Genomic DNA, 15,877 nt, shown 5'->3' with positions numbered 1-15,877 from the left:
CAATTGTTTGCAGAAGTACTAAAATGCCACTTCCTACACAGTCAAGTGAAACTTTAGTTTGGCTTAACAGTTTTCATAATCGATAAAGCTACAAGTATGGTAAAGATGATTATTTCAAAAATCAGAACCTGTCTTAGTCATTTTAATGGTTAGAAAGTAATAAATATCTTGCATTTTGGGGTTTTAAACATTCTGGGACAACCTGCAGCACAATAGTGCAGCTGAGCTTGCATCTATGCAAACTATCGCACATTTGGTGGAACAAAAAAGGGAGTGGATTATATGTTCAGAGAATGAAAAGATTTCTTCTGGCATTCATTTGTGAACCAAAACCTGTTCTCAGTTCTTATTTTCATTGTACGTCCATACATGTCACCAGTATGCATAACCTTCAGTGTTTTTTTATTTCCCTTTCACCCCTAATCTCTTGTGGACATGAAATGCTATAAAAATGCAAGTGATTGGGTTTGTTGCTATGTGGCCTTTTTCCCTTTGCAAAAAGAAAAACATGAAAACATTTGTTGACCTGAAAATGAAAGTGTGGTTTAAAAAGTCTAAAAGCTTTTAATTGAATTAAGGAATAGATCTTTAACGACATCACACTTTGTTTTATGTGTGTGTGTTCTTGAGGGAGTGATGTGCGACATTGTACATCAAGCTCGTGTAGGAAAGAGCACATACAAAGAAAGCAAGGTGTCATGTTTTAGGTCTGTTTGTGTATTCTTGAACCTTTATGGCGTTCTTTTTACAAGTCAACTGTAACTTGTGCATGTGGTTTTTCACTTAACAAAATGATGAACTTTTTAGACCTTTTGAACTATTTCATATATTTTTGTCTGAAATAGTTGCTTGTTGTATATATAATTCCTCTCAAGCGCTCAGTACAGACTGTAATTCTGTGGTTAGTCATGAAAATGTGGAGGCCAGGATAATAACGCAGGGTACTAAATCTGCGTTTTGGCTGTTCTAGGTGGGATTTATTTGTCGCAGATAACATTCATAGGACACTTACATGTCTTCCTAGGTTGGTCATGTACACGGTTGACCTGCAGTATCCATCGAAGGTGCAGAAAAAAATCTCAGGATATTGTATCACAGACACAATGTAGGTGTATTGAAGCTTTCTTTTACCGATAATGTATTGAATGATCTTGTACCATTTTCTGATAGCAATGTATGATGGATGGTGCATAATGCACGCTGTATCTTGTAAAATAATACTTCATTTTCGTAGCTGTTTTAATGGTGTGTCTTTTGGGCTCATTCATACAAGCACAATTGTGTTCATGATTCCTTACTTACAAAGCTATTGCTTTGTTAAAAGTTTTTGGCGAGGGCTTTTTTGCAATATTGCGAAAAAGGCATTCTTTTTGTTCTGTTTTCTTGGTTTTTGTTTTCAATTTTGCAAAAAAAGGCATTCTTTTTGTTCCGTGTTTTTGTTTTTTTTACTTTTCCGCAATTTTGCGAAAAATGCTTTCTTTTCGTTCTGTTTTCGTTTTTGGCTTTTTCGCAATTTTGCAAAAAACACATTCGTTTGTTCTGTTTTTGGGCTTTTTCGCAATTTTGCGAAAAAGGCAATTTTTTTGTTTGTTTTTGGGGGTTTTTTTTGGCAATTTTGCAAAAAAGGTATTCTTTTTGTTCTGTTTGTTTTGGGGGGGCTTTGCGAAAAAGGCATTCTTTTTGTCCGTTTTTTTTTTTTAGATTTCTCGCCATTTTGCGAAAAAGACATTTTTTTTCTTCCGGTTTGTTTGTTTGTTTGTTTTTTTTTTTGCTTCTTCTGCTCAAAAGCCCGTTTGTTTTGTACACCGTGTTGTACACCGTTTGTCCGAATCGCCTGAAAATTGATGTAGATGACCATCTTTACCCATTCAAGACGTGTGTGAAGTTTGGGTCTGATGACGTCATCGGACCGGCAGTTACAATAAAAACTTCTTTTGTTCTTTAAAATTCGGTAAAAAATCAACCGTAAGAGATATAAGCGTGAATTGTGCATGAAATGACAGCTGAAAAATTGAAGTCAGCTGCATGAAGTGCATAACTGGTGTACTTTTTCACAGACGTGAAGCGCCGTTGACAAACAAAACTAAAATATAAATTGCGAACTCGAAAATCCATTAGTATGCTTTGCATATGCTACTGTGTGTGTGGACGCCAAATATCTGCCTGCAACATAGACGGCGCACAGTGCGTAGGGCATTATACTCGGGACTTGGCAAAATGCCGACCACGTGCTGCCGAGAGCAGATCGCATTGTATGGAACGTCAAAAGGACAAATGTTTTAAGATATCTAATCTGTGCCTTTCCCGCGATAAGTATAATGTTTTGTGTTGTATATTGTATTGTACATGTCTTATTGGGTTGAAACCTTGCAGGCAGTTAGGAAGGGAAGGTTTACACACGGAAATTGGCCTCACGTGATGACAATGCCATCAGCAGTCGAGTCACGTGACATTAAATGGTGCCTCATTTAAAGTACTGTATCTCCTGAAGTGTATATCAAATTTGGTTCAAATCTTGCAGCTATCTTGAAAAGGGAGTTATTTAGAGGTAAATTAACCTTAGGGACGGGATCAAAAATACAGAGACCGCCAGGAAAGCATTCTTTTGTCCAAGCTCCTCCTCTTTGCACGCGTGAGAACGGCCCCCCTGTCCCCTTGCGTTCCTCTACAACAAAAGACCCGTCACGGTCTGTGCACACAGCAAGATGTTGTGGTCCCCGAGGTGGCACAAAACCTATCCGAAGAAAATGTGAAGTCCCTGAAACAAGAATGGTGTTCGAACAAAAATTGTCTGAAGTAGACCACTTAAGCACTGCATTCAACAAAGTAATACCTTGCTTCTTATCAGCAAAAGGATATACATTGTATAAAGTTTTGAGGGGTGGTGTTCGTTATGGAGTAGAAAGATCTTTCCAGCCTCTGAGGTTTGCCGATCGCGCCATTATTTACTTTCGGTATGTGGAGCCTGCCAATACGGAACTTGAAGAAAAAACATTAGTGCTTACGATGTCAGCACTCTTAACACTAGAATTAGGGGAAAGATTTTGAGCCCTGCCAGTCGCATTATTTTCATTCTAGGTTGTATCCCTCCCTATCAGAGAGCATTATCGCCTACACAAATTTATTCTACCATTTCAGAGTTTTGTCATTAAGATCTAGGCAAAAACATTTCAGCCCCCAACTGGCTGCTCTTTTTGAAGATTTTTAATCTTTAATTTTAAGGACTTCCAGCAAAAAGAATATTCCTGCTTTTGCACATTTAAAAGAAAAATCCAACGATACTTGTACTTCACAGATTTTAAGGGTCGGAATTTATGTTTAATACCAACTTTTCAGATTGCCGCTAACCGTTTGGCCAACACGTACACAAAAAAGCCACCGCATGTCAGCTCTGTCTCCGCCCAACAAGTGAGCTTTTAATGCATGTACATGTACAGTATGTAGCTCAATAAGGCATTTATGGTTGTCAGAGTGTATACCGTTGTGCTGTTATTGACGACATACGACTTTCCAAAAAAAGAGAGAAAGAGAACGGAGGGGGAGTTGTTGCAATTTATCACTGTAAGTAACAGAAATACATGTACATTTATCCCCGCATGCACAAGACCAGAGAACTGAACTCAGGGACAGGTGGACACTCACATTCTAATTTTTTTGTCGATTAGCCTGAGCAGCCGTTTATTGAACTTGACACAGTTCAGGTTGTTCCCGCCCGAAGCTGTTGACGCGGAACTGCAAAAAATTACATTGCTCCCAATCAAAGTATAGGTACTCGGCAATATATGGAAACAGTTCCCGCCCGAAGCTGGTGACGCGGAACTGCAAGTATATCTTAATTGCGTTTCAGGCAAAGTGTAGCTATTCAGCAAAATTACAGAGATTGTTCCCGCCCGAGCCTGGTGACGCGGAACAGCAACTTATCAGCAAATACATAGAGCTATCAGCAAAAATGTATGAAAAGCAATTATCATATCAGCATTTGTTTCCGCCCAAAGCACATGGAGCGGTAAATTAATTTTGGAATGTACCTGCGCGGTACAAAGCTTTCGATAAACAAATTCAAACAGCAATTACAAGTGGCAGAATGCAAAAACCCAACTTTCATGAAAAAATTAGCAAGGATTTACTCCAGCATACAATAACTTTGAGCCAGCCATCAAACGCTGGGATCGGACAGCAATTTCCACGAGGTGCGGCCCGACTTGGGCTTACACAGGGTTGCTGGAATAACGGGCAACTAATGAGCATTTTCAACAACCACTTTTTTGTCAAACGACAGAAATTAGCGATTAGGAAATGGATTTTCTTAATTTGGCCCTTAATAATTTAGTGACTCCCCGACAAAGGAAGGGATCAGGCCTTTCCTTTCGGCACATTCCCATAAGTGTCGTAAATAAGAATACAGTGCCTTAAAACCGCGGTCAATTTGCGGTCCCTGAATGAAATTCACGCCAAACGGGCTTGTTGCTGAATAAGTCGGCAACATAAACGCCGCCAAATAGACCTCAGGTGGTGGTATTAAGGGGAGATGCAACAGGCAAACAATATGGCGCCAGGGCTTGGTAGAAGTTGTCGAGAATGAACGAACAACTATCAGTCAAATGAAATTCGTCCGCATGATATAAAGCCTCGGACGACCACTGGATCTGCGGGTGCCAAATAACATCCCTATAAGCATTTCGAAATGATGAATGAACGTATGCGTTAAGCGAACGTCGCGTACGCTCGAGAGAACTCTGCTGTAGGGCGTGAGGGTAAGTTTGACAGGGCGGTAACTCGGAATTAAAAATGACAGTATGCGGCAGTGCTTCTCTGGTCAAATTGATGCACTGCCGTGCTAAAATACTCAGTAAATGTTTGTTTACAAGCCCCAGGTCGTTGGCGCCAAACTGCAGGATGATGACGTCAGGTAAGATCGGAACTGCCAACCACGCTTCCAACAGGAAATTGGAGAACTGGAACATCTGGAGTCTTCGCCGTCTCATCCAGTGGATATAGGCCAGCCGATTAAGACGCTCTCCCCAGGGCGATGACCCTGCCACCCAAAGCACACCAGCACACAGAGCCATCCCCAATGACCCACACAGTTGGCTTGGCAGGGGCCAATTCTCGCAAGAAAAATGAAAAGAAAATCGGAACAAAACACGAGCAAAGTACGTAAGCTAATACAACATGTAGCGTTCAATGAAAAATAGCTGGGGGAATCCGAATGTAACGTAGCTGCCCCTTTGCAAAAAGAATGAGAGGTAAATGCGGCGTCGTAAATCCCAGTAAACTCAACGGCACGACGGAGTACCGCGACAAACTGGTAACACGTGACAGGACACCCATCGAAATGATAGGACAAAGTCGCCTGGACGGGGCACATAATGTTTTGCCGGCTATGCGCTGCTGGGATGGAAACTACATAACCATGGCCATATTGATCTGTTTTCGAGTGACGTAGGATAAGTTCGACCCTTAAAGGGGAGTCTTTGACGGTAACATCAGACCGACACAACGGGCTAGAAAATTGGTTGGATTGGGCAGAAAATTCCCCAATGCGAAGGAACCCAAAAAACGCAAGTAAGAAAGCCACTCGGAAAAGCCCAGTCTCGAAATTACTCGAGCAAACAGCCTGCAAGGCTGGGACCATACGTAATAAAATATTATAAGTGATAGGGCGCCGTCTGTCGCGACGACTACTACGCCTACGCCAAGCCCTCTGATAAGACAAGTTCGTGCGGGGGGCCACCGCGTCATGCAAAAGACTCTGGACCTCTAACTGAAGACACTCCACAGGTTGTCGGGCAAGGGGGGCCATATCGCGGTCTACAGCGGGAGCGAGATGACGAAATCTGGTCATCTGAAAACGTGAAAGAGCATCAACAATGCCATTATCCAGACCTGGAACGTGCTGAGATCAAAACTGAATATTGTATGTGAGACATGTCACCACGAGGCGGCGCACCAAACGCATCATTAAGTGACATTTAGACGTTGGTCTGATGACACGAACTCCAGCATGATTGTCACACCAAAATATCACACGTTTATTATGCAATGGGACAGCCCACTGCTGGACCGCTAGCACAATAGGGAATAACTCCAAGCAGGCAATAGAAAGGGACTGACTTTTTACAAGCTCGGGCCATTTCCCTTGACACCAGTGCGCAGCAAAGTTAAGCCCCAAACCAATTTCAGCAGAAGCATCAGTGTACATGTGCAATTGGTCACTATTGTACCATACCGAATCCGGAAACATTATCGTTCCGCTGAAATGTGACAAAAACTGCTGCCACGCCAGCAAGTTTGCTCGTGCACCTGAAATGATGCGAATTTTGTGATAAGGTTTGGAGATACCCCTAGCTAGATCATGCAAACGACGGAGAAAGGCGCTACCAGGTCTTACCGCCTTACAAACAAAATTGAGACGACCTAGCAGGGACTGAAGATTGCGCAGCATGATTTTCTTCTGATCGAGCACACTCACAATCCTATTTTGTAAAGCAACTTGCTTATCAGTAGGGATTTGGATCTGTCGTGCAACCGTATCGATCGCTAAACCCGGGAAAGTGAGGTTCGTAGCTGGACCGTCGGTTTTTTCTTCCGCGATGGGAACCCCAAATCGCTGACAAAATACTCTGAAAGAGTGCGGCCCACGATCACACTTATCGCCTCATCAAAACTCGTGTATGAAACGGTGGTGTCTGCGGGATCAATGAAATCATTCACCGATTTGCCGATAGGGGACGACAATTTATGGATTAACCGAAATTCACCCGGAGTCTGTTTGGGCACCAGGCCCATAGGTGAACAACGGGCCAGCAACGCGACCCAAAGCTACTTCACGATCAATTTTTTGACTGCAGAATGTTGGGACGTTTGCGAGCAAATGCAGAATTTCGAGCAGAGGTACTAACCCTGGGACCTGAATAGCCTACCCGGAAACCGCACAAAAAACCTTCTTGCAAAAAGTGGGAGTCCTGAGTTTTAGGGTAAGCCCGTAAAAAAGGGAGCATACTAGTTTGACTGGGATTGATGCCAGCTGCCGGCACCTGTGCTGAGACGCTAGACTGTGAGTTTCCCCGACAACGGGTTGCGGGGTGGCCAAATGCCCTACAGGTGGAGCAGCGATGCGCGAAGCGACACAACGGGCGATTGCACTGACCGCGGTTGTAGTCGTTACATGTCGTTACAACCCCGGCTACTGGGCGCCGACCAGGCCCGAAATCGGCCAGGGGTTGGTGGCAGTGGAGGGGGCACGCTCGCGTTACTCTTACGGACGAAAATTATGCTGGTGCGAAACGGGCGCACCAAGCAGCACCAGCCAAAGTTCGGCATCAATAGGTTGCCCCAGAGCGCGACGGCACACGCGCCCGGCGCAATCGAAACTGGATGTCGTACTCGCGCTAACCATACCCCACATGTTGAAATGCTGCAGGTCGAATAGTGTCTGCGTACTTCAGTAACGAACGTGCGTGGGTAGGATGTCGCAACAAATGCACGGATGCAAACATTAGAAACGCTGGACCCGATTGTAAAAAGTGTCTCGTCAAAGGAATTATCCAAGCCCGCGCCGCGCGACGACTTCAACAAGGTTCCGAATTCTACGTACTCCCCCTCCAAATTTTGTCTTTTAGATGTTGAGGAATCGCGGCCCCGAAATCGTCACAGACGCTAGTTAATGGCATATTCGAATCGGAAGAGAAGGTAATTGGCAATGTGCTTGGAGCTGAAGTTCCCGACACCATGGGCGTGAAAGTGGAAGGTTGCGGGGCTAATACAAAAGGCGTAGCAACAGGGGACGTACCCGCGCCGAGCTCCCTCCAGGCCAACTGATGGTAGCGGGCGCTGGCGTTGCATGGGTAGCCTCAACACTCGCACTGTCTGGAATCATTCCGACCGTAGCCAACGGTATAATAGTGGTATCCGGACCGGGCGATGCAAGCTGCGGTTAACTAGACCCTGAAAGGACCACGACCACCGACGCATCTTGACGGGAAGACTTGCGAGGCCGCCCCCGAGCACGCTTCGCTCCATTGGTCGGCCCAGAAGGAGCCCGCCGCTTGGAATTGGCGCAGGGCACTAACAAAATTGCTTTTGCAAAACAGACAGATTTTCTCTTTTCCAACCAAACGCCACGGCTGCTCAAGCAAAAGTTACCGGGAGTAACTCTCTCCAGTGCTACTACCATTTTAAGGTCACGCCAGTAACTAGTTCGAGGCATTAAATCACCTTGCCAGCAACCGCAAGTAAACACTTAGTAACAAGGGCCTCCAATGTCCCGCGGTGATAAATTATTTGAAGCTGCAATTTATTTTGGCTCAAATTGAATGTTATTTAGTTTCGTTAATTTCTTCAAAAGAAAGCCTATGTTTGAATGCAACGTGTTGATTTTTTTTGCCTCACTTTCGGTAATATCCGCAAAAGAAAGCGAAAGTTTGTGTGCAACTGCTTGATTGTTTCGCGTTAATCTGACATTCTCCCGTCTCCCCGAGTTCAGTCCCCTCAAAGAAGGCTCTGTATATGCTATTTTGAAAAATCAAAACAATCGTGGTGTAATCTGAATGGGCACACGCACCTCTTTCGATTCATGCAAGTTCTATATCCATTAGTAGTAGGGATAGGACAGTTTGAGTGCACCTCCCCTTTTCCTCCCTTTCACCCTCTTTCCCACTTCACTTACGTTGACCTTTCGACCCCGTCACACTTTTTTGTAAACAACTTGCGACGTGCGCCGGCTTGCACAGACCTCGCACAAACTAGACCTTTGACCGCGTGACTCTCAAAGAAAAAAGCAGAGATTTCCCCTTGCTTTTCCGGTCGCTACAAGTCTTGACTTGCCCGGCCTGAACTAGTGACTTCTCACAGTTTACAACCGCCTTCTTCAGTCGATAGACAAAAATGAGAAAATTTTTCAAATCCTATTTTTAAATAGAGAGATGAGCAATCCACAACACAGGTCTCTACTATCGACCTTTAATCGATTTAAGAAGGCATTTTAAGACGATTTTGTCAAGCAGTATAACATTCCATTACCGGCACCCAAACGTAAATTTCACACCAAACCTGAGCTCATTGAAGCCATACGGACAGACCAGAAACATTTTAGGTACCTCCCGCGTCAGTCATATCGGCAGCTGTTAAAAACGGTTCAAGAACACAATATTCCTTTTGCACACAAAGACATATGTTAAACAAGACTTTATTTAAGCGATTAAAGCTTACACTCAGCTCGAGGAAATTGCAGAAGTCGACATTAGAAACAGAAGGTGCTTTCAGGGTAACTATCGCAATTGGGAGTTGATACCCAGTTTCTTTGAATACGACCTCGTACACTTTTTTGATTTTTAAAAGACTTCAATCGAGAAGAAAGCGTTGGAGGAGTTAAAAGAAGTTGGTTCTTATAAATTGCAAACGGTTCTGAAAGTGCAGTTTAGATTGGAAAAACCCGATAAAACCGACTTTGGCGTGTTTACCTTTCCGAGCGAAAATAAATTAGTTGTAAATAAAGCCTACGTAAGAAAGGCACTCGCTGAACAGAGGCAAAAACAGATGGAGGACGTGGAGGCTCATACACAACGCGGGTCAGGATGGATCTTTGATAAAGTTGTCGGTTTTTACATCAACGTTATTACTAAATACAACCCGGTGGGTGCGACTTACATTCCATTACCTGCGCAATCGGGGCACAAAAAAGCAATCATAAACGTCCAAAACAACGACAAGCAGTGTATTAGATGGGCACTGAGAGCAGCTTTTTAAAATTATATTCAGACTACGTTAAAAGTCAGTTGAAAACAAAACCAAAATTTAGAATAAATAACGAGCGCACCTCGAAGCAGATGGTCTAAACTTCACAAAAATAAGCTTTTCGAAACCAATTTCACAAATCCCGCGCATTGAATCGCATAACAACTTAGCAATCAACGTGTTTGGTTACGACAAAAAAGACAGTCTTTACAATTCCTTACAAAAGTAAGCGCTTAGGTGAACCGATCAATTTCCTTTATTTTTACCCAAGGTGAAAAAAGTCACTATTGTTGGGTTAAAAACTTTTCTTGGTTGACGGGTGATATCGATCAACACAACGGTCAAAAACACTGGTGCCTTAACTGCATGTCGCATTGTCAAACAGTTAACCGGGCACAAAGACGATTGCCAAGGGTTAGATGCGGCCCCCTCTAAAGTCGAATTGCTCACCGAAGGCAAAAAAATTTTACAATTTGAAAATTATAAGAACAAACAAGAGGCACCTTTTGTCATTTACGCTGATTTTGAGTCTGTTTTAGAAAATTACCGCCAAAAGATTTAAACACGGTTAAAACACAAATCCATAAGCCTTGCTGCTATTCATACGCGGTTGTCAGATGTGATTGGGTTTGCACTTCACGCGAGATTTATAGAGGTAAAGACGCGGCGGTTAAATTTGTGCAGTCGCTTTCCAGAGAAGTCGAACAAATTAATGAAACGTTTAGAAATAAAAAACGTTAGTTTGGTCTAACGAGTTACAAAAGATTAACGAAAATTGTAATCGTTGTTGGATCCGTGGAAAGCTTATTGGGCCAGTGCCCAATTCCAAATGAACCGAAGACAAAAGACGAGAAAGTTGCCTTTAGTTTGGCCAACGGAAAAGAAAAGATAGAGACTTAAAATGCTTGACGTGCGAAAAGCCAATTAATAAATTTCTCAAGGTCAGAGATCACTGTCACGTAACGGGTAAATATCGAGGTCCTGCGCACGCTTAGTTGTAATCTCAATGTAAAAGTAGTCCCAAATCAAACGTTTATTCCGGTGATTGGAGAAATACGATGCTCACTTAATTATGCAAGGCGTGCACGAGTTTAATGGGAAAGAAATCAAATTAATCGCTAAATACCGAGACCTACATTTTGTTTTCATTTGGCCAGCTCAGGTTTTTAAACTCTTTTCATTTCATGGCAGCCTCGCTAGATCAGTTGGTTAAAAACTGTTTACCCAATGATTTTAACCTACTTCGAAAAAGATTTCCAGAAAATACAAATTTATTATTGGAAAAGGGGATTTACCCCTACGAATACATAGACTCCTTTGATCGGTTCCAAGAGACGAGCTTACCACCAGTAGACGCTTTTTATAGTTCTCTGAAGTAGTCCTAAGTAAACGGGCAAGACTCAACACCTCAGGGCACAAAAAGTGTGGCACTCGTTTAACTGCAAAAATTTAGGCGACTAGCATGACCTATACGTGGAAACGGACGTGTTACTACTGGCGGGTGTATTTGAGAACTTCCGCAAAGTCTGTAAACAGCACTACGGCCTTGACCCAGCTAACTATTACACGTCACCGGGCTTATCTTGGGACGCGTTGTTAAAGCACTCGGGTTTTTAAACTAGAACTACTAACAGAAATAGACCAGCACCTGTTCTTTGAAAGGGCCAAACGAGGTGGTATCTGGAGCGTGGGTGCAAAGCGATATGCAAAAGCGAACAATTCGAGTTTACCAGACGACGACCGAAATCAACCATAGTCTCATATCATGTATTTGACGCAAATAATTTCTACGGTTGGGCCATGAGTCAATCGTTACCCGTGGGTGAGTTTCAGTGGGTTGAAAACTTAGACAAATTTACCCCCGAGTTTATTTTTAAAATTCCACCAAATGACACTCGTGGTTAAATGTTTGAAGTGACTTTAGACTATCCGCAAGACTTGCATGACAAACAAAATGATTTCCCACTAGCGCCCGAAAATTTAGTAGTGCCCAGTGAATGTTTCAAGCTACCAACAAAAATTAATTGACAACGGCGAGCTTATACCACAAGAAGACAAACTCGTAGCGACTCTAGGCACCAAACGTGGTTCTTTATCGAACTTTACAGAAATATTTAGAACTAGGATTAGAATTTAAAAAGGTGAATTGCGTCAATGTCGTTTAAACAGTGGCCTTGGATGAAGAGCTTTACCGATAAAAAATACCGAATTGCGCAAATTGGCCAAGTCTGACTTTTTCAAATTGATGAATAATTCGATGGAGAATGTTAGATATCGTATGGACGGTCATTTATTGAGGGACCTACAGGACGCAGATAAGTACAAAAAATTATTCTAAACCGAATTACAAATCAATCAACCAATTAAGGAGTGTGATCTCTCATTCGTGGAAATGTATCGCATTAAAACAAAATTTAAAAAGCCCATTAACTACGGAGTAAGCGTATTAGATTTATCTAAAACTTTAATGTACGATTTCTATTACAACGAACTAAAATCAAATTTTGGCGACAAAGTAAATTTTTTTTTATACGGATAGTTTACTCGTCCAAATTCAAACTGACGATTAAAACGGCTACCTGAGTAAAAAGCTTAAACTATTTGACTGTAGTAATTACCCGATCATAAACTTTACGATTAAAAAAATAAAAATGTCATTGGGAAAATGAAAGATGAATTTGGTGGTGAAACAATTTCAGAGTTCGTTTTGTACACGTCCAAAAATGTACTCGATTTTAACTGCCGGTCAAAATTTAAAGAAAGCAAAAGGCGTGACAAAAGGTAGCAACTCACAAAAATCTAACCCACGAGATGTATAAAAGCTGCCTATTTGTGAACAGAAGCAACATTTCAATAAACAGCAATTATTTAAATCACATAAAAATCAAATGTACACCATCACGCAAAATAAGTTAAGCCTCTCGCCGTTAGACACAAAGCGCTATATATTATCACACGGGGTAGACACGTTAGCGTGCGGGCATTGTTAGCGTACGGGCATTGAGTTGTACACCCACTAATAAATGAATGAATCGATTATTAGAGGATTTAAAGCAACTGACCTCGAGCGATCTTGTTGAGCCTAAGAGACGCTCTGCTACAAAAGAACAACGCGATTCATTAATTTATTAGTGGGTGTACAACTCAAATTTTAAAGACAAAAAAAAGGCTCTTAATTCAGTTTTTGCGCAGTTAAGACTCAGACGGTAATTCTGTATCCTCGGGTACGACTTGCAGTTCCTCTTTGACGAAACTTCTATTTGGCCCGTTTAATAAATAATATAAATTGGACCCGTTTTTATCCGACTGCCATTGACTCGTTTAAATTGGCTCGTGTGCTTCTCAACTTGATAAATGTCCACGGACCAAACCGGATCTGACGGTTCCACCCTCCTCACCCGGGTAATATAAATACCTAACGACCACGCTTGGAGGTAATTCTCGCCTGCTCGTTCTTGGAAGTGCACTAGGTGTTTGCTTCACTCGGTCTAATTTGATGGCCTCGGCAGGAACAGAATCAATTAAACGCGTTTTTTCCTCGTTTAACGATTCTACGACTTAAGGCAAACGCTGTACCCATTCCACGTTTCGCTCACCCACGTTTAACATTTCTTTAACGTATTGATGACCAAATAACCTTTTAGCTAAATACGGTGAAACCTTTCCACGATCCCCTGCGACCTATGAACGCCCGGCTCACCCACTTGAATTTTTACCCCATGTTTAATCGTTAACTTTTTAAACTCGCCTTTAAATTGAGATCCCGAGTCTACCATTATAATTTTAGGCCAGGTCAAGGGCGACCTTTTATAAATTTGTTTCACGGCTTCAGACGTTTACTCGGCGGTTTTACTGGTCAACGGCTCGGCTTCTTTGTAATGCGAACCGACGTCTACTACGGTCAAAGCGTATTTAAACGTTTTTCTTTTAACGCAATCCTAGGGTAGGGTATAAAATATCTAATTGATGTGTGTAATTAGGTTCGACTAATTCTGATTGCAACGTCATTGGTAGCGGTACGTACGCAGGTGCGGGTAAATATATTTGCCAAACGGCTTTCAGTTGCTTTTTAGCCAGTTTCTAATGACTAATTTGCCTGCACTTGTCTTTTCGTGTAGATGATCTCCGGCGCTTTCTCCTCGCCAGTAGCCTTGCGGTCTATAAAACAGTTTTTAAAAAGTTTCTTTCATTGTTTAAAAAATAAACTTACTTTAAAATAAAATGGCAAGCGCTTTAATGATGGTAGGAGGAGCGATAGTAAACGCCCTGGAATTCACGGGTTTAAATTTTGTATTTAGTAGTTTAGCTAAAAGTAAGGTAGACGAGGAACGTAAACGTCACGACCTCGCGTTAGAACAATTGGTGCATGCAAAATCAGAGTGGGGGCAAAATCGCGTTCACATGCTAGACTTTTTAATCAAGCGAATGAGACAGGAACGTACGAGTCAGCAGACCTTTGTAAACGTGGACGAAGCTTTATGAGGTTACTCAGAATTGACGGGTAAAAACTTGTATAATAGTGTTACCAGCCCCTCATTTATTTTACCAGCCTCTCATTTCCTGAGTAAATGTATTTAATGCTAAAATGTGCTACGAATTATGTATTTTGCCTTATTTGAACAATGTACATCAAATTCTCTCAAAATCATATCAGAATTGATGCCTTCCAACTTTTTTAGGTATACTCGTGACTTTTGGAGGATAGAGGAGTGCTCTTCATCTTGTCTCGTCGACATGTCATTGAAAGTCAACGAGCAAAGTTTCTGTGAAACAAAAAAGGTCCCAAAAAATCTTCCTTTTTTTGTCTCACAGGTATGTACTTTCCATTTTCTGTTATCAAATATGGGAACTTCATATATTCAAGTTCATTTAGAGCTCATTATTTGTCTTGGGGATAATATGATATTCAAGGATTGAAAACAGATTGAAAAGGGAGTGAAAGTTGTTTCTCAGGCCATGTGACAAGCACGTTGTATGTATTGCACTTAGACATTGGGGATAAATAAATCACATTCCTCGAGTGACATTAAGATATTTCTTAGATTTTACAGAGATAACGTTAGCAATTTCTATTCATTGAAGACCAGTGTCCCTCTCTGATTGTGGCCAAGTAGAAATGATAAAGCACATGCAGGCCTACAAGAGGTGTGAATTGATGAACGGTTTAATTTAGATGGATCTTAAGGGTTGGACAACATGATGTACAAGTAAATGTGTAGTGTTTAGAGTATGGAAACAATCTGAAAATTCCAGATGAATGGACTGAATACGCAGATGCACTTAGTGAGAAATGCAGAATTTGGCATATAAAATCAGTTGCCACATAAGAATGTGACACATGACAATCTATGATGAACGAATGTGCTTGTGCATTTTTAGTTTTCTTGAATTACAAGGACTGCTTGTTTTAAATTGATGTGTATGTGTTCATGTACGTGTACCAGACACATGAGATGGAAGTTTAAGAGTTGTGCATGTACATGGAAATTGGGTTATCGTTGTTTCCGAGTATTTGACCAGTTATTGACGGACAATTGTCAATAAGTCAAAGACTCAAGTGTAGTGAGGAAATTCTTTATTCCAGTTCATAGTCTTGACCAAGTAAATAATTGTGTATTGTGAGAACAGGCATTGGATACATGTACTTATAGGTTATTCAAGGACTAAAGTACAGTTCAAGTGATGCTACTGTGTTGGGTCATGAAGGACACTTGCTGCACTCAAATTAATTGTACCTTTTCATGATTTTCCAGTCATTATTAATAATCTGATTTGACATGTCATTAAAAGTCAATGAGCAAAGTTTCTGTGAAACAATAAAGGTCCACAGAAAATCTTCCTTTTTCATCTCACAGCTCCGAACAATAGTTTACCACCAGAACCCAAGTTTTCCGATTTCTACGTGCCGTGTGAAGATCAAAAAACTCGCGAACTTATATGGATTTTAAGGTGGAACTGCTTTGGTCGGTTTTTGGTTTACCGGTACAGTTAAATTGACTTTATTTTTGGTTTATTGGTATAGTTAAATTGACTTTATTTTAATATAAATGGATCAACAAATATCAGACATACAAGCTGACATAAGCAACATCGAGTGACATGCGTGCAGATTATAGATCACGTTGGCGACATGCTTTTAGAA

This window comes from Acanthaster planci, linkage group LG12 (genome assembly GCF_054643075.1).
Source record: "Acanthaster planci isolate LZ-2023a linkage group LG12, COTS_SCS, whole genome shotgun sequence".
Lineage (NCBI taxonomy): Eukaryota > Metazoa > Echinodermata > Asteroidea > Valvatida > Acanthasteridae > Acanthaster > Acanthaster planci.
Note: the sequence above shows the minus strand (reverse complement) of the source record.